Source organism: Alligator sinensis, unplaced genomic scaffold (assembly GCF_000455745.1).
Source record: "Alligator sinensis unplaced genomic scaffold, ASM45574v1 scaffold241_1, whole genome shotgun sequence".
NCBI classification, from domain to species: Eukaryota; Metazoa; Chordata; order Crocodylia; family Alligatoridae; genus Alligator; species Alligator sinensis.
In genome coordinates this window covers 3180329-3200481 of record NW_005841894.1, presented here as the reverse complement: position 1 = coordinate 3200481, position 20153 = coordinate 3180329, and the positions used below count along the sequence as shown (strand labels likewise).

At 42.2% G+C, this 20153-nt stretch overlaps 1 protein-coding gene across 2 annotated transcripts in view; it reads left to right on the top strand.

Annotated features, from left to right (window-relative positions):
* KLF12 (Kruppel like factor 12) overlaps positions 1-20153 on the top strand; it is a 488339-nt gene that overhangs the window by 16207 nt on the left and 451979 nt on the right. The gene's annotated exons all lie outside the window — the stretch shown is intronic.

The following is a 20153-nucleotide window of genomic DNA, read 5'->3' as shown; positions in this document are numbered from 1 at the left end:
GTTTGGAACAGGCTCCCCCCAGAGGTGGTATAGTCTCCCACCCTGGCGATCTTCAAAAAGTGTCTTACTGCCCATCTTGCTGGAATCATCTGATCCCAGCAGTCTTTCCTGCCCAAGTGCAGGGGTGCTGGACCCAATGATCTGTAAGGTCCCTTCCAGTCCCTAACAACTATGAAACTATGAAACCTCATGAGATTCCTTTTGGCCCAATCCTCCAATTTGTCTAGGTTACCCTGAATCCTTGCCCTACCCTCCAGTGTATCTACTATTCCCCCTGGCTTGGTGTCATCTGTGAACTTGCTAAGGGCGCATTACATCCCATGTTCCAGATCGTTAATGAAGATATTGAACAAAACCAGCTCCAGGACCAACCCCTGGGGCACTCCACTTGATACTGCCTGCAAACTAGACCTTGAGCCATTGATCGCTACTCATTGATCTCTATCCACTTTACAGTTCATTCATCCAGCCCATACTTCCTTAGCTTGCCTGCAAGAATGCTATGGGAGACAGTATCAAAAGCCTTGCTAAAGTCAAGGTATATCATGTTCACTGCTTTCCCCACATCCACAGAGCCAGTCATCTCATTATAGAAAGCAATCAGGTTGGGCAGGCATGACTTGCCCTTGGTGAATCCAGGCTGACCCGAATCACTTTCTTCTCCTTCAAGTGCTTAGAATGGATTCCTTGAGAATCTGCTCCATGCTTTTTCCAGGGACTGAGGTGAAGCTGACTGGTCTGTAGTTCCCTGGATCCTGTTTCTTTCCTTTCTTCAAGATGGGCATTATATTTGCCCTTTTCCAATCATCTTGGAACTCCCCCAATTGCCATGAGTTTTCAAAGATAATGGCTAGCATCTCTGCAATCACAGCAGCCAACTCCTTCAGCACCCTTGAATGCATTGCATCATGCATGCAATTGCATTGCACTTGCACATGTCCAGCTTATCTAAATAGTCCCTAATCTGCTCTTTCATCACTGAGGGCTGCTTACCTTCTCCCCAAACTGTGCTCCCAGGAACAGCAGTCTGAGAGCTGACCTTGCCTGTGAAGACTGAGATAAAAAAGGCAATGAGCACTTCAGCCTTTTCCTCCTCATCTGTCACTAGGTTCCCTCCCCACATTTAGTAAGGGACCCGCACTTTCCCTGACCTTCCTCTTGTTGCTAATGTATTTGTAGAAACCTTTCTTGTTACCCTTCATGTCCCTTGCTAGCTGAAACTCCAGTTGTGCTTTGACCTTCCTGATTTCATTCCTGTATGCCCAAGCAATATTATACTCCTCCTAATCATCTGTCTAAGCTTCCACTTCTTGTAAGCTCCCTTTTTATATTTAAGCTCACTGAAGAGTTCTCTACTAAGCCAAGCTGGGTGCCTGCCACATTGCTATTTTTCCTGCACATGGGGATGTTTGTTCCCCAGCCCTCACTAAGGTCTCTTTAAAATACAACCAGTTCTTCTAGACTCCTTTCCCCCTCAGACTGGCCTCCTAGGGGATCCTGCCCATCAGTTCCCTGAGGGAGTCAAAGTCTGCTCTTCTGTAGTCCAGGTTTCTTACTCCACTGTTCTCCTTTCTTCTTTTTGTCAGGATCCTAAACTTGATCATCTCATGGTCACTACTGCCCGAACTGCTATCCACTTCTAAATCCCCAACAAATTCTTCCCCATTTCTGAACACAGGTCAAGAAGAGCACAGCCCCTGTAAGGCCAGAAATTAGGTCTGAGCCCATGGCATCATCACTTAGCCCCTAAGTGGGTCAGAGGATGAACTTTGCATGATCCATTGACTGAAGAGCATGCACAGAACACCTTGAAGCCACTGATGTTGGTACCCAGCACACAAACGTGTACAGTCAAAGGGAGCCATGTGCACCAGCTATATAAAAGACACTGTTGACTGATACTCAGTACGTGATTGAGGGTGTGACTGGAGGAGTGTGAGCGTGGGTTTGGCTGCATGCAAGTGGGTCTGTGTGTATGCATGTGGCTGACTGACTGGCTGGGAAATAGGATGTTTTTGATTCTGTGAATGGAAGAGGTCTTGTACATCGTGGGTGTTATTGCATGGTTGCTGATTGTATGGTGCTGCTGCCTGGCAGTTGCTGTCTAGAGAGAGAGAGCAACCGGAGGCAGAACAGCAGCGAACCTAAAACCCCGAGTGAGTTGTTCAAGACCCCGTGGGCTCCTCTCACCACTGACTCCACTGAGGAAGGCTGTGAGTGAGTCGACTCCCTGGACTTTTTCCCCTGGGTGTGTCTGACATGGCAAGTAGTGACTCACACAGCCTTGGTAGGTATTACCCTTCGCAAGAAGGGGAGGTGGGCCTTCTTTCTTAGGGAAGAAGGGGATCTCCGGAAAACTTGACCGGACCAACACTGTGCTGTGGCTATGCAATAAATCACCTCACCATTGACTGTTTTCCCAGTTAAATAAATAATGGCAGTAGTTGTATGCAAAGTTATTCTAGTTGTAATAGATGTTCTCTGTTTCTTATAGTTATTTACCTTAGAACAATAAACCATTGAATTTGTTTAATCTATTTTTATGTTGGTCTCTTTGCTTAGTTAAATTATAAACCAACTGCCAGGTTGATGGGGTGATGACAGATACGCTTAGTCAGCTTGTTAGCCGGGGGGGGCAGGGATGCAAAAAATCACCTCATTTGGAACTGGACTGGAGAGTCAGTCATTAATTGGGCAGTGCCAATTAAGCACTAATTAAGTCTGGGTCCAACATCCCTAGTTGGTCTCTCCACTTGCATCAGGAAGTTGTCCCCAACACTCACCAAAAACTTCCCAGATTGCCTCTGCACCAACACTCTTCAAAAACTTCAGCAGGTGGTGTTGAAAGGACAATATTGTTGTTTTTATTGTTTGTTTGCCAAGATTTAGGCCCAGCCTAAAGTCCAGGTGTAGTAAATTCTAAATCTATGGCTCCTCCTCTAAAATCCTGTAGTTCAAGGCATGAACAACGTGTGCCCCCTGCGCCTGGTGGGGCACAGTGCTGGTGGGAGCGTGGCGGCAGGGGACGGTGACCACCTGCAGATGCCACCAGCGGCAGCCAGCAGCAATCGCTGACCACCCACAGATGCTGCCGGCAACTTTTCGTAGGGGATGCACGTGCATCCGCATGCACCCCTTACACGTCACCAATGGTTCAAAGTATAGCCTGGGCTTTTTTGGCTGAAGTGTTTCTGACCTTATAGTTATTGCTGTGTGAAATGGCATCTTTGAGCTAATCTAGACCCATCCAATTTATGCCCTTATACAAAAATGTAATTCATTTCTATTCAAGTTTTAAGAACTTAAATTGAATCCAGAATCACCAATGCAGATCTGAACATCTGCAAGACCCAAATGGGAGAATCATCCAACAGGACTCTGGGACTATGCTTCATTCCAACAATCTGAGGACAGTCTTCATTTAATTAAAGCGCTTCCTCCTTCCAGTAAGTACAATTTCTGTTTTGTCCAGACTAAACTCAAGGCTTCTGCTTTTCCTGCAGAGCCATATTTTATGCAGGCACTACTGTCAGTTGTCACAACCCAAAGTTGTGATTTTTGTTTTGTGTGTGCTTTGGCACCACTGAATTATGTTCCTGCTAAATTGCAGCTTCTTTGCATGGTGGAGTTTTCTGCTGCAGAGGAAAACCCCGGTGCAAAAAGAATTCCCGCCAATTTGTAGCTTTCTTTGCAGGGTGCATTTCTTCTTTGCAGCTAGGAAATGCTCGGTGCAAAGAGTCCCCGCCATTTGTATTCTAATTTGAGCCCCATTATTGGATTGAGTTAAATTATTCACACGTGGCGGCTAGTGATCGGCTTGCTAGCCGTATAAAAGGCTTGGGTGGTTTCCGCCCAAGTTGGAGAACTTTGAGCACGCTGCAGAGTGCCTCTACGGAGATTTGACCTGAGGCTGCTGATCGATAGACTGATCACCTATCGATTCTTCTCCCCGTCGCCGTTCGCAAACCTCGACGTATCCCTCTCCCTGCGCGCAAAAAAAAGGACCCATGAAGCCTAGCAAACTTCGTGTGAGTGAATTGTGAGTGAATGAGTACTTTCTTCAGTTGACACGATGGGCTCGCGTGTTTAGAGCCTTCAGCCGGATTGGGCTAGAGTTCGCGAGTTTAGAACTCTTGTCCGCCTCTCTTCTTTCCTGTCTGTAACCGCAACTCAAGCAAGTTTTCCTGCCTGCACCGCGACCATCTTCGGTGTAAGTAAATAATCTTGAATCAACCATTACGCGTCCATTCCTAATTCCAGCGTGTCACCTGTTCTCTCTGACCCAGCGAGCCCGGGCTGCTGGCCACAGCCCGCGCGGCGCGAAAAAGGGCCCGGATCGCTCCCTGCCGCCCGCACATGGCGATGAGGATGGGATCTGGAGACGGCCCGCACATCAGTAAGTTTGCACTCTGGAAAGAAGCCAGGTCTAGAAGACACCAGCAGGTAGATGGGTGTTATAATCTCCAGGCTGGTGCTTGCATCAGTGATTGCCATTATTCAAAGTGGAAGAACATTTTTTGTTTCATTATAATGTGCACATATAAGAAGCAAGTGCAGCATTTCAGTATGCACCATGCTGCCATGATGCTTCGGTAATGGTAATGTTTCCAAATACTCTGCTCTCTAACAAAAGGTCAACAAGTAACCACTATAACAAAGGTCAACAAGTAACCATTCAGACAAATGCAGCGACAGACTTCCTTTCTTCTCTGCATGTCATCTCCTCTCAAAATGAAGATAGAATAACCAAGTACATTTGTAAAACATGAAGTGAAAGGTGTGTGTACAAAACCAATTAAGAAAAAATTGCTTTTAGCTGCTTTTTTCCTGTGCGCTCTTTTGGAAATTTACCTCCATATATTAATTAACCTTTGGGTGACTCCATGTAAATTAGATGATGTGTTGTGCAATATTCCTGTGGTAGTGCACTGAGGCTCTAAAGTGATTTAAAGATAGCCAGCAAAATTCATTTCACAATATTAAACAACAAAGATACCAGAATGGGAAAGATGACTATGAAATAAGATGTAGATACATTTGATATTCCTTGTAGAGTTAGAGAAAGAGTGAAAAGAAATAAGAAAAAACTTTCTCCCCTGTACCTATAAGTCAGATTCTCAGCTTATGTCAATGAACATGGTTTCATTGAAGTCAATGAAGCTATGTCAATTCACATCAACTGAAGAAGTAGACTCATATGTTTATTGGTTTCTTTATACCATTCTCAGTGAGAAAGTCTGAAGGTGTAAGAGATGTCTTAATCTGATTCTGGAAGTGGAATCCCTTGTGATCTGGGAAATTAACTTTAGTAATTGGAGTGAGAAAGTATCATTTAGAGAATTAAGAAAATAGAAATATAAAATGGGAAGGGGCCACCTAGGTCATTGGGTCCAGTCCCCTGCAATTGCTGACTGACATGTAAGACTGTAATCATTTGCTCAATAGGAACATGGATTCTCTTTTGGTCATTTATAGTCATCTTGTGTATAGTTATCTTGACTGGGTGGATGGGGGAAAGAGAAAAGGGATGCCTTGAAACTAAATTTGACTGAAGAAGTAAGAGCCAGAGCTAAAGATATATAGGCATTTCTGCATTCTGTGGTGCAAGACCTAAAGCTTTGATTTAATGGTTTGATTTCAAAAGGAAGTTAAGTACCATAAATAGGAGTTAGGTGTCTAAAAACCTTTTTGAATTTGACCTATGTGACTTATAGTATGTCTTCACTGCAAAGTTAGCATGGGTGATGCACATATGTCTTGGCACCTGAACTATTCTGACTCAGGGTAAGCATTTTCACTACAAAGCCATACCCATGTTACTGTGTCCTCAGTGTTCCTATGCTCACTGGTGTGCATCTGGGAACCTATCCTATGGTTATTTGGGATTAGATGCACAGAAGGACTTAAGCACTGTGAAACAATGCATTGAAGTGACCAACTATATTGTGCCTTGTTGCCCATGGGGATCCACAACCAAGAGTTAGACCTAGATCACCTGTATAAAGCACTGGGAGAGTTAGATATCTGAGAACAGGATCCGCAAAGCCAGCAGGCAAAGAGGAGCTGCTTCAGCAAAGAGGAAATGCCAAAGAGAAGTTTAAACACTACTACATATTAAGAAGTAGACACATAACTCTGGGTTGCAAGGAAGGCTTTCCATCCACTCAGGAGTCAAAGTACTGAAACCTCTGATGAAGTTATATCCCTAAACTAGCTTATCCTAAAAAAACATGGTCAAAGTTGGAGCCTTGTCTCCCCTTCATTCAACAGTTTAAGGCAGCAGTACTTAACCCTTTCACCCTGGAGAGCAGGTGAGTGGAGCCCCAGATGTGTCAGACTCTGAGGCCTGGAAGTGCCCTCTCCCTGCCCTGTGTGCCAGGATTGGGCCCTGAAGGCCTGGCACCATCCCCTCCTGCTGGGATTAAGCTCCAGGAACTTGAGCTGTTATCCCAGCATACTGGAATATGCCCTGGATCCCAGTGCCACCACCATGCTCTGCATACTATGATTGGGCACCCGATCCAGCATACAGGGCTTGGGCTCCCCGCGGGTATAGAAATTTGCTAGTAGAGGCATGGTGCCACTAAATTTCTGGACCTGTGAGTTCTCTGAGCAGAATGACATGGCACTGTGGGCCAGATCTGGTTCATGGACCAGCAGTTGAGCACCCCTGGTTTACGGTTTAATATGCACACCCAGGATGTGGGAGACCTGATTTCAGTTCTCTCCTCCACCTGAAGGGATCTCAACCCACATGTCATACCTCCCAGGAGAGATGCCTTCACCACCAGGCTATAGCGTATCTTTAAGGGGCTGGCTCAGTCCCTCCTATTGAAGCTGTTCCACTTTGCATAGAATAACTGAATATAGGGGCAAAGAGAAGAGAAAGAGATAATGAGAGTGAGAAAAGCAGTATTCCAATCACAAATTAATACTAACAAAAAAATACCTAAATTTTCATTGGACCAGTGACCTCTGCTCTCTCAGGTGAGAACTCTAACTATTTGGCTGTATAGTCATTTGTTCTTCCTTATTCTTTAGACAGCTTCAGCAGGGAAGGAATGAAAAAGTGATCACTGTAGCCATGTGATTAGATATGGATTCAAATCCCCTCTGGCAGGAGAGATAATTTAGCATGGTTCTCCCATCTCCCAGATGAATTTTTAATCACTCCCTCCTGCCCCTAACTTCCTTCTCTTTTATGAGGCCTTATGCTGTAGCTATGCTCTGAAAAAGTCTATTAGATTGGGTCCCCCAGGCAAAATATGTAGGGCTGATGGGGTCAGAGAACTAGCTGCTCAGCACTAAATACCTAAGCTGTTCTAGGCATCTAGAAAACTTTACTGGTGGAATCATAGGCAGCTGAGCTTATGGAACCACTGAACTAAAGTTTTGAGGAACTAAAAACTTATGGATTTAGGCATTTAATGTGACAGCTGAGTGTGGAGGACTTAAGTACCTAAATACTTCTTTTGATACAATAAATTCATTTCAGACACTCCAGGATTTTTCTCAGTCAATCATACCAATTGTACAAAAAAAAAGCAAAATAAATGCCCCACAATACAAGAGAAAACAAACCCCTTAACTCCCCTTGTTGGGGAACTGTTGTAAAGTTAAGGGGCTATCAGCCCTCAGCTGATCTCACTTGACCTTTTCTACAAAGTGCACAGAATCCAGATCAAATCAAAGTGTGTCTGGGCTCTCATGCCCCTGCTGGGTAAGCTAGGTTGAGCTTGAAGAATCTCTTTACTGAAGTCAGAGGTTTTTGTGTGTCAGGGGATTTGGGCTACAACTTAAGTAAGACTCTGGGTTAACTATGCAACTGAAATGTAAGGTGAGAAAGCTAACTCCCACTTTCAGAAATGACTTGCATTATATAACACATATAATAAAATATAACACTATGACCTAATATAACTTATACCCTCTAAAAGGGGAGGGAGAGCTTCCACTTGTGAGTTATACTGTAACCGTTGCATCTTTATGCTTCTGTAGTTATTTTAATTGAAACAGGGTTAAAGTTGCAATAGTTTGTTACTCTTGTGTCTCTACAGCAGCATGCAGCTTGTAGCAGCTTGTCAGTATCATTTGATAGCAACACGTTTGTTACATTGGTCTATATCATAAGCTGTTAAAATGAATGTTCTCATAGCAATACAAGTGTAGCAAAGCAGTTGTAACTTTGATCCAATTTCATTGAAGGTTTACATTACAGCAATTTAGATAACTTGTATCCCTAGAAACAGACAGATGTAACAGTGTATGAGAATGACATTCCCTCTACCCTTTCAGAGTTCAAATCCCATCTGTCCATAGCCTTAATGTATGTCTACACTGCTCAACAGAGAGTAATGAACAGGTATCTTAACTAGTCTCAGTAAACTACCAGATGCAGCATAGCCTTTGTTGTACACTCCATGCAGGCTAATTTATCTGTTAATCTGGCTTCAGAGCAGGGGTGCTTGTACATCTCCACACAACACTGCATTACACAGCAAATTTTAGGTACTTAGGGTGTTTATAGACCTAAAAATGGGAGGGTGGGCAGCACTAATTAGAAGTGCCTGGAGTGTCACATGTATCAGCATCCCTGCACTGAAAAATGATGCTTCATTACAGCTGGAATTACAGTGCATCAGAGCAGCTTCCCTGCATGTGTATAAGTGCTCTTAGACTTTAAGTGAGACAAAAGGGCTTAAGTAACTTTCTGAGTCTGGCCTTAAGTTCCTAAAAGCTAGGTCCAAAGGGACTTAGGCACTTAAAACAGGAACTAGATAGAATTGAAGCACCTAAAGCCAAAATTTAAATACTCACACCCTTTTACTTAGGTGACACTCAACCTTGGATTAGAAAGTGTGTGGTTCTGCACATATTCAGAACTGCCCCCTTATTCTTAAGTGCTACCTAACACTGGTTGGTATACACAAGTTAGAAGTTCTGTCTATTATCCCTGAAGCAGTAGGCATTTTTATATTATACCTATCCCTCAAAAATGGAGTATTGGCCAATTTCTTTTAAACTGCAGTGCACAAGATATTGGCAGCTTTTTATATAACATCCTGGTGGTAAAATGTAGTCATCCAGGAAGTGGGAGATATCTTTAGCCTCATGGGATTCAAACCCACATATCCTACTTCTCAGAGGGGTGCCCTAACTGCTATGCATTAATTAGACTGGAAGTGGAAGGATATGTTCTGCTTTTCCTCTTGAAGTTGTGCCACTCTTCAGCAAAACATTTAAATTTAAACTGATTAAAATGAAACACCTCTCTCTCTCTCTCTATATATATATATTTATATCTATATATTAATGGTGTTTCATTTTAATAATGGAAAAATAGGGACTTTGGGTTATTTTTTTAATCCTCTACTAAATCTAGCCTTTAGGCCTTGCAATGTTGAGTTGAAGAATGCTCTTTAAAGTATCTTTTAAAATCCAGCCTATACTAAATAGTCAAGCTGAGAGAATCACTTCAAGAGGGGTTGGAAGATGCAGGGGGTAGAGATGTTTAGGCAATAAGAATATTCAGAGTGAATAATTTATAGTGGGATTTCACTTTTGCATTGATGGCATAGGAGCTGCCAATGCAATGTGAGGAGAGAGTGAGGTTATGAATGTGAGAGGAATCATGAATACACAGAATATACAGAAAGCATTACTCAGGACCTTATTACCTAAAGCAAAATCAAACTTTTTATTGGTTTCTACCAAAAGAAATGCTTAGGCTGAAGTTCCATCAATATAAAAACGAGGAAGCTGATAGCAGGGAATTCTCTGTGAGGCCACTTAACCATGGAATACACTTTCAAATCTCCATTCACCATGGCTGTATTAAAATTTTGGCCACACAGCAAGGTTTTCCTTTTTTTCCTTTCAGTATTTGAGAAGAGGTGCAAGAAGGTGTGAGGTATTTAGTTATGTAATCTCAGGGGTGGGAATAAATTGTCATTACTATCAAAATATGGAGGAACAGTACAATTTTGGATTATTGTTTTACAAATATTGGAAAGGAAACCTACATCCAGTTGTGGGCCAGCGACTGAAGCAGCCCTATTACATGATGCGAAGCTTACCAGACATGCTGTTTTACATTACCAGGCCCAGCCGCTCCTGCCATCCAAGGTGGTACAAGACACTTCAGCAATATATTCAGAGGGCTTCTGTGAGTTGCTAGGAGAGAATATTAATTTCCCCAGTTTTTTGCAGTACTGGAAAACTATTGGACTCTGTTGTCCATATACATAGGAAACAGCATACTTGCTATTAAAACAGCTTTCATATTCTGTGCAACAAGTATTACAGAAGAGTGATGAGAAGTGGATTATAACCAGATTTTAAGAATTTTTGGGCAAATTTAAATAATCACTGGGCTAAGGGCTCAAGGAAGAGCTGGATATTCAAAGGTTCAGGCTGATGCTTGGTTGCTCCCAAACTGCTCGAGCACGCTATGTTTGATAGCTATCTATGCAAATTTCCAGGGGCAAAAAGAATGGGGCTCAAAAAGCAGAAATTGCCATTTTATATGTCCTCAAGTCTGGGTGGCAAGTGGTGAGCAATGTAAAAGCAGACACCACCCTATGGTGGCAGCCAAACACTCAGAATTTGGGGTGGGAAATGATGACATCTGTAAGCTTTTGAAGACGTAGCCCTCAGATTCTCAGTCTCAGGTGTAAATGAATGACTGTGTAGCCTAATGAACTTCTCTATAGGAGGGTTAGGAACTTTTGTGGTAAATAACTTTATAGAATAATTTTGACCGGGGTGGTTTCAGTGAGCATGCAGGGGATGCAGTTGCAACCCCTTTGGTGTGATGTTCATGAGTCATGAACTCCCTGAGCTTACCAGTTGATCAAAATGCTCGAGCTGCTGCTTTGGCTGCATGCCATTACTACTTACTCTCCTTTTCTCCTGTAACTGAATTTGGCAGTGGTTAGCGGGGTGGGTGGGTAGGAGGGCAGGCAAGCAGCAGGGATGTTAACCCCTTGTGTTCTGAAGCCATGTCAAAGCAGTGACTTCAGCTGTAGGTATGCTAAAGAGCCAAATCCAGGAGTTGGGGGAGGAGGGGCAGCAGTAATATGACTGCTTTTTCAGCTGTGTTATGCATGCACAGTGAGCTCTCTGCTTGGGAACTCTGCCATTAAGGATGTCCTACACTGCTCCTACTTTGAGCACACCCACACCAAATTCTGGAAATGAGGCAACATAGTTATCTTAAAGCAGCCCTGAACACATACCAATAAGCTACCCTGAGAAAACGAGCCAAAGAGGGGCTCTGTGCATGGGCTCAAAGCTTCTCTAAGGCTGCTTCACTGCCTCATTACTGGGTGTGGCTACACAGGATGCTTTACTGAGCAGTAGACTAACCTAGTGTGCAGTAAAACTTCACCATGAAACCATGCACAGGAGCTACTGTGCAGTAGATTAGTCTACCGGGTGGTTTTCTTCTACCTGTAAGTACAGGTAGTAGATTTACCATGTAGTAGCTACTGCACAGTAATGCACAGTTACATACCTGATTGGGAGGAAATTGTTATTGGTCAGCCTGGGCAGCACCAGATGGGAGAACAATCCTGTCCCATGGGAACTGCCTGTTGCTGGGGTAGGCTCCAATCTTGAAGCCCAGGTGAGGACAATGTCCCCCTGCTCTGGTAGCAGACAGCTCCTGGCTCTCATTGCAGAGCCAGTGCTGGGAGCTGCCTGCTGCTGGTGGCAGGGTACAATGTCCCATCCCTGGTTCTGATCACAGAGCCGAGGCCAGGAGCTGCCATCTGCCAAGTGTAGTGGACATTATTCTGGCCTGGCTTCATGATCAGAGCAGGGGTTGGGCAGCAGGCATCTGTCTGGCGCAGGACTGTGGGGTGGAAGGCAGCTGCCCTGGAAGGGACAGCTCTTCCCACCCCTCGGAGCCTAGGCCTGACACTGGTGCTCTCCACTAGCCTGGGGCTGGCACCCAGGGGGACTAGTGCTCCCCCTGGTTGCCATATAGTAATAGAGCAGAGCAGAAGTATTCCTGACCCGGGGCTTTCTGAGCTTTAACTGCACTTGCAGACGTGATCACTGGGAACTAGTGAATGGAGAGTGGGAGCAAGCGAGCAAAGCATGTTTCATGGTGGTGTTCCTGTGTGTAGCACAGAGGCAAGTTAGACATAACCTGTAAAACTGGAAGCTAGCATCCAAATCATACAATGGCTGGTCCTCACCCAGACACATTTTCCATTGTCTCCAGCTGGAGTTTTCCCTCAGATATTTTGTGAAGATAGCATAACTTTACTTTGTAAAATGATTAGACAGATATTTTGGCGGCTGACCTTGCAGTTGACAGACCTCTGTTTCAATACAGTTCTGTAGTAGTACAGCAGTCTGCCCATATTCTTTTAGCTGAAGGATTGGGACCTTTCTTACTTGTAATAATCAAGTCATCAGTTGTCGTAAAAAGAAGGGATAACCAGTATTTTCCAAGCTTTGCAGTTAATGAAGTAGCTTAATCTTCTTAGTGAAAAGGGGTGAAAATTAATTAAGAAATTGCTCTGATTCTACTATATGCTTGGATTTCTTAGCTTTTAGAGTGATGCCCAATAGCTTAACTATAGTTAGTAACTGGTGATATTTCCTTTCTGAGCCCCGCCAAATCCTTTGTATCTGGAATGTGATATCGTCTAAAATGGATGCAGTCACTAAATGTTTATAAGTTTGCAACTTTTGCTCCAGAAAGCAAGTTATTTACCACAATCTTGGATATGCCCATTATACCCAGGGGAAAAAGCCAAACAACCTAATGAAGCAACACAACATGTTGAATGAAAAGACACATTTCCAATATATTCTACCCTGTCTTTTCCTGCTTGCTTTGTTGCTTTCTTGCGGCTGAACTGGTGACTGTTAAAGAGATTTTGGGACAGGAAGAAAGGAGAAGTATTACAGACTGAGCATCAAAACAGTAGTTATCAACATAAATCTCTCTTTAGTAATACAAGAAAACATCTACAAGACAAAACGGACGATGGGAGGGAAGGAAATCAGTCTCAGTAACAAAACAGCACTTAGGTGCTTATTTTCTTGGAGATTTATTCTGTTATAATTTATTTAACACCCCCATGGAGAACAAAAGGACTTTGCTGAGTCAAAAGTAAATGGGAAAAACAGCACTTCTTATTCTTGAATATATTTATGATTCTACCTAATATTTGTTAGGAAGAATATAAAACATTATGTTGTGATAATATCAGCAGAGAGGAGCCCCCAGATGTTTCGAGTTGACTAGTAAATGCAAAATCAGACACCAATGTACTGTATATGCCAAGATGAGTGTGTTCCATTGCTAATTCATCTACAGAATATTTTTTCACACTCTGTTTAGCAAAAAAACCCAAACAGACATTTTATCTAGCAAGTTTCTTTTCTTGGACTTTATAAATATTGCACCTTGTCTTTTAGACCTTCCTGTGTAGTCTGCAGCTTCTTCATATAGAGAACATATAAGTTCATGTATGCAGAGAAGGATTATAAGAAAAACCATAGGACAGTGAGTAGCAACTTGGTGTCATGCAGCCCACAGAACAATGGGGGTGAGAGACAAATTAGGGGAATCCCCTTACCAAAGGGGCTGTAAAATCTTTAATGCCTTTATCAGAGGAGTAACTTGGGAGTTTTGTGACCTGGGTGGCAATGGCAGCAGAAGCAATGGCTGCCGCCCCCACATTATGTACCTGGGAAAAATTAAGTGAACTCTAGTGAGAGTTGAACCTGGAGCTCTAAAAAAATCTAAGCTTTCCCAAACTGATTTGTAGGCTCTATAAAGTAAACTATTCATTCTATCTTTTAAATCATTTTCAAGTGGAAATCCAGAGCATCCCATTCTGATATTCTAATTGTTGTGCTCTCTTGACTCATGACTTTTCCCAACATTTTTTTTCTCTAAAACAAATATGGCATCTTAGTAATACTTACAAAACAGCAACAGCATCTTATTTGGTCACTTTCTACCATTTGTTAACTGTCCCCAGTGCAGAACTGTGCTGGCTTATGAACCTTTTCTCCATGACTTTTTGGAGCTAGCCCTTTATACCCGGGAGGGGGGAGGAATCCCATGCCATGGCAACCTCAACTTTTCATCTCTCTTTTATCCGGTAAATTCCTATTGCATTTTCCCTTTTTTTATTGCTGATGAAATGACTCATTATTAGACCACATGGATCTTAAATGAGGTCAGGGAGTAAAACTGTGATTTTTTAAAAATTGCCTATTCAAGAGGAAAAAAATACTCTCGGTGTGCAATGGCTTCCTTAAGGGCCATAAAAATCAAGTAGTAGGCCGTGGCCTCCACTAATGCCTCTCTAATGGCTTTGAAAAAAAGTAAGGTTTGAAGGAGATCTTGCATGATGATGCTGTGGGTCTACCATAGAGGGATGGCATTCTCTAAAATATTGCAAGTGAAGTTGTGCCATTAATAACATGCAGTTCTAGTTTCTTAAAATACAGTATATATCTCAGCAATGTTTGCTAGCTAAATCTGGAAAATGGAATATTTTTATCTCCATTCCTGAGAAAATCACTCACATATCAGAACTTCTTAGACTATTTCTTTTTTATACTTGGTGACTCAAGTCTTTCTCAGCTAAAAGGCATAATAGTATTAAAAATGCTCTATTGTATGATCTGACATTGTCATGTATACATCTGTTTTGCGCTTATTCGCTGAAAGAGTGAATGGAAGAGTGTCAGAACCCATTAATTAGATGCCTATAGCACAGAGGAGAATTGGTATAGCTCAGAGGAGAATTGGTATAGCCCAGAGGAGAAATTACATAGCACAAAGGAAAATTCCATGGGTTCGATACATATGGCATAGTTTTGCTGTCAATCATTCTGGTGGCAGTAACTAGGTCATGGAGGAAAATTCCGCTATGCCTGAACCCAGTAACCAAATGCTACAGTAGTGGAAAATTACAGTTTAGAAAAAAGTTCCCGCCACTCATATGCAAATTCACATTATTATTGGCCAGTTTTAAATTATTCCTACGTGGCGACTAGCGATTGGCTTGCTAGCCATATAAAAGTTAAGAGCAGTTTCCCCCAAGTTGGAGAACTCTACACACACCTCGTGGAGAACTCTGAGTACACTGTGGAGCCTAGCAAACTCCACGCGTGTTTCAGAGTGAACTTAGCGGCCTGATCAACCACTAAGGACTCCCCATCACTGACCCAAAATTTAGACGTAAACCGACGACTGCCGGCCTGAATACTTCTGCCCGAACACCTCTGCAGACCGACCTGACGAACCCTGTACCTGTTTGCAACTGTAATCCAAGTCAGTTTTCGTCCTGCACTGTGACCATCAGCGGTGTAAGTAAAGCAATCTATTTGTTCAACCAATACGCTTCGGTGCCTAGTTCCTCTCCATCGGTCAAAAAGTACCCGCCCGCCGTTTCGGGCTGGTGGCCACAGTCCGGCCTTCCGGCCTTGCCACTTGACCGCCACAAAGAGAAGCTTAACTTATTGTCAATCAAGGAATGAACAGTGGGAGACATTAAAAGCTTGGATTCCTTTTCCTTAGGTAAATGTTGTTATCAATGTACTATTGACTCATCTAGAATACTAGTCCTATTTCTAAGCTTTTGATTAACCATTTTGATTAATGTCTGTCAACAGCCTGAGTATAATTACTGACATTTCACTATACAACACTATAAATATACATACCTCTGTAGAGATAACATACAGGAAACGGATGATGTCCCTTCCCCAAAGAACCTATAGTCATGCACCTATTGCATCAAAGTTACCAAATCCATGCACCCATACAGAGCCCCATTGAGTGTTAGTATTTGGCAGATGATCACAGATTGGACTGTATGATTAAAGTCATATCAGAGGAGCCATGTGGTCTGAGGCACTCAATTCCTTGGCCAAAAAAAAAAAAAAAAGTGTCTTTATTCGAAAGAGAAGGGTTGTGAAAAGAATTAGTAACCCAATCCCTCAACTGCAGGTATTTAAATTGATTAACTGTCAACCCAAAGGTTTCCCTAAGTTCAGCAAATGAACACAATCTGTCTTCTAACATAGATCATGTAATTTGTTAAGGCTTTTGTTGAACCATGCATCCTTCCTCCACCCCCATAAAAAGCGGGGTGGGGGGGTATTTGTTTTTCCTATCCTTCCTATGTTGTAATATTGTTTGTTTGTTTGATTTTGAGTTAGGAAAGGAAATCTAAGTAGAATGGAATAAAATAAAGGTGACTTGAAAGTATATTAAAAACAATAAAGAGTGTTGAATTAAATGCTGAATGTCTCAAATATATCTCCATTTATCCAAGGCCGGCATTGTTAAGACAAGCTATTTATCTTTTGGTTTCCCATGGGCTGATGCTCCAGTGTGCTCTCTACTGGTGATGCTGCACGTATAGAAAAATGTGCTTGCATATTGAGGCAAGTCCATTTGGAAAAGCAGTTCTCCAAATGCAGTTGAAATTTGGGGTATATTAAGGCTCTGATTTAAGCACTTTCTCAACTTGAAGATTAAAGTAGTTAACTAGTGTTATGCTGATATATAAATATTTTGCTGAATCATGTTTTAAAACAGCATAATTAAAATGGAACAAAGTGTGGTGAAGGTGTTAGAAGAGAAAAGTATGTGAGTTGCATAACTGAAGAGGGAGGGAGGTGGTGACCAGAGCAACCAACCCTGGCACCACTTTTGGGGGAGGGGAAGCACAAAAATAGCTGCTACTGTAGCTCCTGGCTGGCTGTGCTGCCCCGTGTGCCACTGCTGGGCGTGGAGGGTGTGGAGCTGTCCTGTTATGTCTCTGTAGCAGAGCAAAAGAAACAGGAGAGAGAGGAGAAGTTTTAGGAAGGAGCTGAAAGTCACAAATAGGCAAGTGGGAATACAAATAGGCAACGTGGGAGTCCAAGGAGGTAAAACAGGCAGAGTGCTCTGCAAAGAATGTAGCAGAAATGAAGGAGGCTGGAATGAATTTGCCATGGAGAAGACTGACATGGTTTATCGTATTTGGTAGTCATGTTGGTCGGAGACAAAAAGAAATGCAAAACTCTAGAACTCTTGGTTTATTGGGTATTTAGTGGTTGATTGGATATTTAGCGGTAAAATGGTATTTAGTAGTAAAGCTGATGTTAACATAAAATTAAAAAAACACACTAGTCAAAAAACTAATCTGTTTTTAAAATGGTATATTTTTCTATTTTAAGACTTTTTATAGGGAGTTTTGGTTTTCATAAGCTAAATTTGTTGGTTCAAAATTTAAAATTTTAGTTCTTGAAAATTTAATTTTGAAAAATGGTTTCAATTAGGTAGAAGACTAATGGCAATTCTAAATATTGAACAATAAAGAATAGAAGAGAAATGTGTCAACATTTCAAGAAAATCTAAACATTTCTGCAGATATTTCTGGCTTTAAAAATTGGTCCATTTCTTCAATATTTTTTCAAATGCTTTGTGCCCTATTCTGACTACAGTACAAGAGTAGGAAGAGGCAGCTTTAGGAAGTGACCTAGGATTGTAATTTAGTGGAACTAAAGGTGTATGACTGAGGGCGATGCTTGCCTATACATTTGTGGTACATATATAAAATTCTAATGTAGATTTCTGTATTCTACTTCTATATCAATCTATTGGTACAGATACAACACATTGGGATTTCTAATATAAAAGTAGTGATATATTTTTGCTTTTGATACTGCCCTGCAAATTCATGCATATGGGTAATAATTCCTAGAAGCAGGCAGTAGACCATGTAACCAGCCAACATAGCACATAATGAAGCTCACAGAGAACAAATTTTATCACCAAATGTCAGCTCAACCAACTCTTCCTCTAGATGATTTCCTTAGATAAATTAGATAAATGAATAAAATATTTCTGAGTGTGATAAAATAAATATTGATGGTTTTTAATATTTTATCTGAAATTCAGTGGAAATGAGGTTTACCCGCTTCTCAGCTCAGAGCTATGTGTAAAGCATGATGTTTCTCAGTTATGCACCTTATCACACTGTCTACATGCAATCATCTTCCAGCTATCACTATCCATTTTTCATGTGCCAAGTGTTCATTAACCCTTTCACCCTAGTGGGTAAAAGGCAGTACTAAGGGATTTCTGTGTAGTATACCCCACATTGGGAGATCACTCCCAGGTCCAAGTGGTGAAGAAGAATGAATTTAAACATCTGCGCTTTATATATTGGTGAATTTACTGGTAAATACTGACACATTAATTAGGGAAGTGTATCTCATGGAATTCTATCCTAGTCCACTAAATGTGGTACTCTGCTTTTACCTTTAAAAGGCTGATGTGTCATATTTTGTGTTGTGACTTTTACTTTCAGCACTGATAAATGTTCTTATTTCATTTAATGAATTATACACACACACACACACACACACACACACACACACACACCCCTCCTCTGAAAAGGGTTTTGGAACTGATTTTGTACAAAAAGTACTAGTTTGAAGAAAATACACTATTTATCTAAGCAAAGTGGGTAAAAATACCACCATGCTGTTTTATTAGCATTGTGTGAATACTTTGCATGGGAGTAAATGACTACACCATGTACATGGCAGTATATATTCATCCCTAATCTCTCTTTCTGGAGTGTGTGTGTATGTGTGTATTTGCATATGTTTAACTTTTCATATTTGCTATCCCTCCTTTTCTTAGCCCTCTGGAAAATGGAGTTGAGAACCAAAGATAAATAGTCAGCTGGTGATGTTAACTAGCTCTTTCATGCCAAAAGAAGCCATATGGAAGTGGTTCGTGTTGTAACAGTTACTGACAGATTGCATGAAAAACTATATAGCTGTAGCTTAAGACAGTAGGACATAGCTGCAGCATAATATAAGGAAGTGGAAGCTGTTTGTGGTTATTTTGGCCTCTTCTGTATATGGTGTGTAGACAAGCAAATATTATTTTATATATGCTGCAAGTAATAATATTTTATTAACAGTCCTTGTTATTTACCCAATGACAATACAGAGCCAATCTGGTTTGTTATGTGCATATTCACAGTATAGAGACAGGATTTTTACAAATGGAATTTTATGTTACCTGACAAGCCAGGTAATAACATATTGATTCTATTAACAAGCTGTTTGCTCTCAGACTCTTTGCTTTAATGTATATTAGTTACCAAAAAAAAGAGGGACTATAATGGCTTCTTTAGAAATTATACTGGACCCCTCTGGACCAGCTGAGGTGCTCTTAGGACCAGATCGGTGGGGGCAGGGGGGAGGAAGAGGTGGCTTTATGCTATGCTGCCTGATTCTGGGGCTTGTCAGCCGTTGCTTTGGTACTGCCAGAAAATGCAGAGAAAATTTTTGCTCTTAACACCCGCTCTCATTCCAAAGGGTTTCAGGCCAGGATGGCTAAAGCCTCCCCCATCTAAAGATTCCATTTGTCAGGAAGGGAAGTAAAAAACCCAGCCAAATTAGCAGGAGACCATAAAGACTCCCCAGCAAGGAAAAGTCCCAGGTATCCAGCAAAGCTGATTTTAGGGCCCCATAGTACCGCTACTGGAGCAATACAAGTTGCACAGAGACCAGGAGGGGACCTAAACTACTCTAGCATGCAAATGCCTACTGAGATGCTTATATCTTCTCTTTCAGAAGCACCTGGGAGACGGTTGTTTTACTGGCTTGGGAGCTGCATTTTTTATATCCCCATTTCTCCAGGTTTGGCCCGCACTGGCAATGAATGCGCTGGCTAGGATTTTAAAGCTGAATCAGGAGTAGGGTGGCCATCATACAGGACATTCCGGTTTTCTGCTCCTATGTCCTCTATTGATATGAAATCCAACGCCTTCGTGTCCTCTATTTTTCTCTGCAAGGGGACATAAAGGTGTTGGGTTTCTTGTCAATAGAGGACAGAGGACAACTGGCCTGTCCTCTGTGATGGCCACCCTAATCAGGGGTTATTTGTTTGTTTTGTTTTAAATGGGAATTGTCTCCCCTCCGGTCTGTAAAGAGCCCAATCCTGCAGGAGGAGCGGCTGCCCAGGCACCTCTGCTCCCACAGGACTTTCTGCCTGAGGCAGGACCGCGGCCATGAGGCTCGGCTGTGCTCCTGGACTAGCGCCCTTGAAAGCACACTGACCCTCCCCGCTCGGCCGTCACGGAGGGGCATGTTTGTGGCAGAGG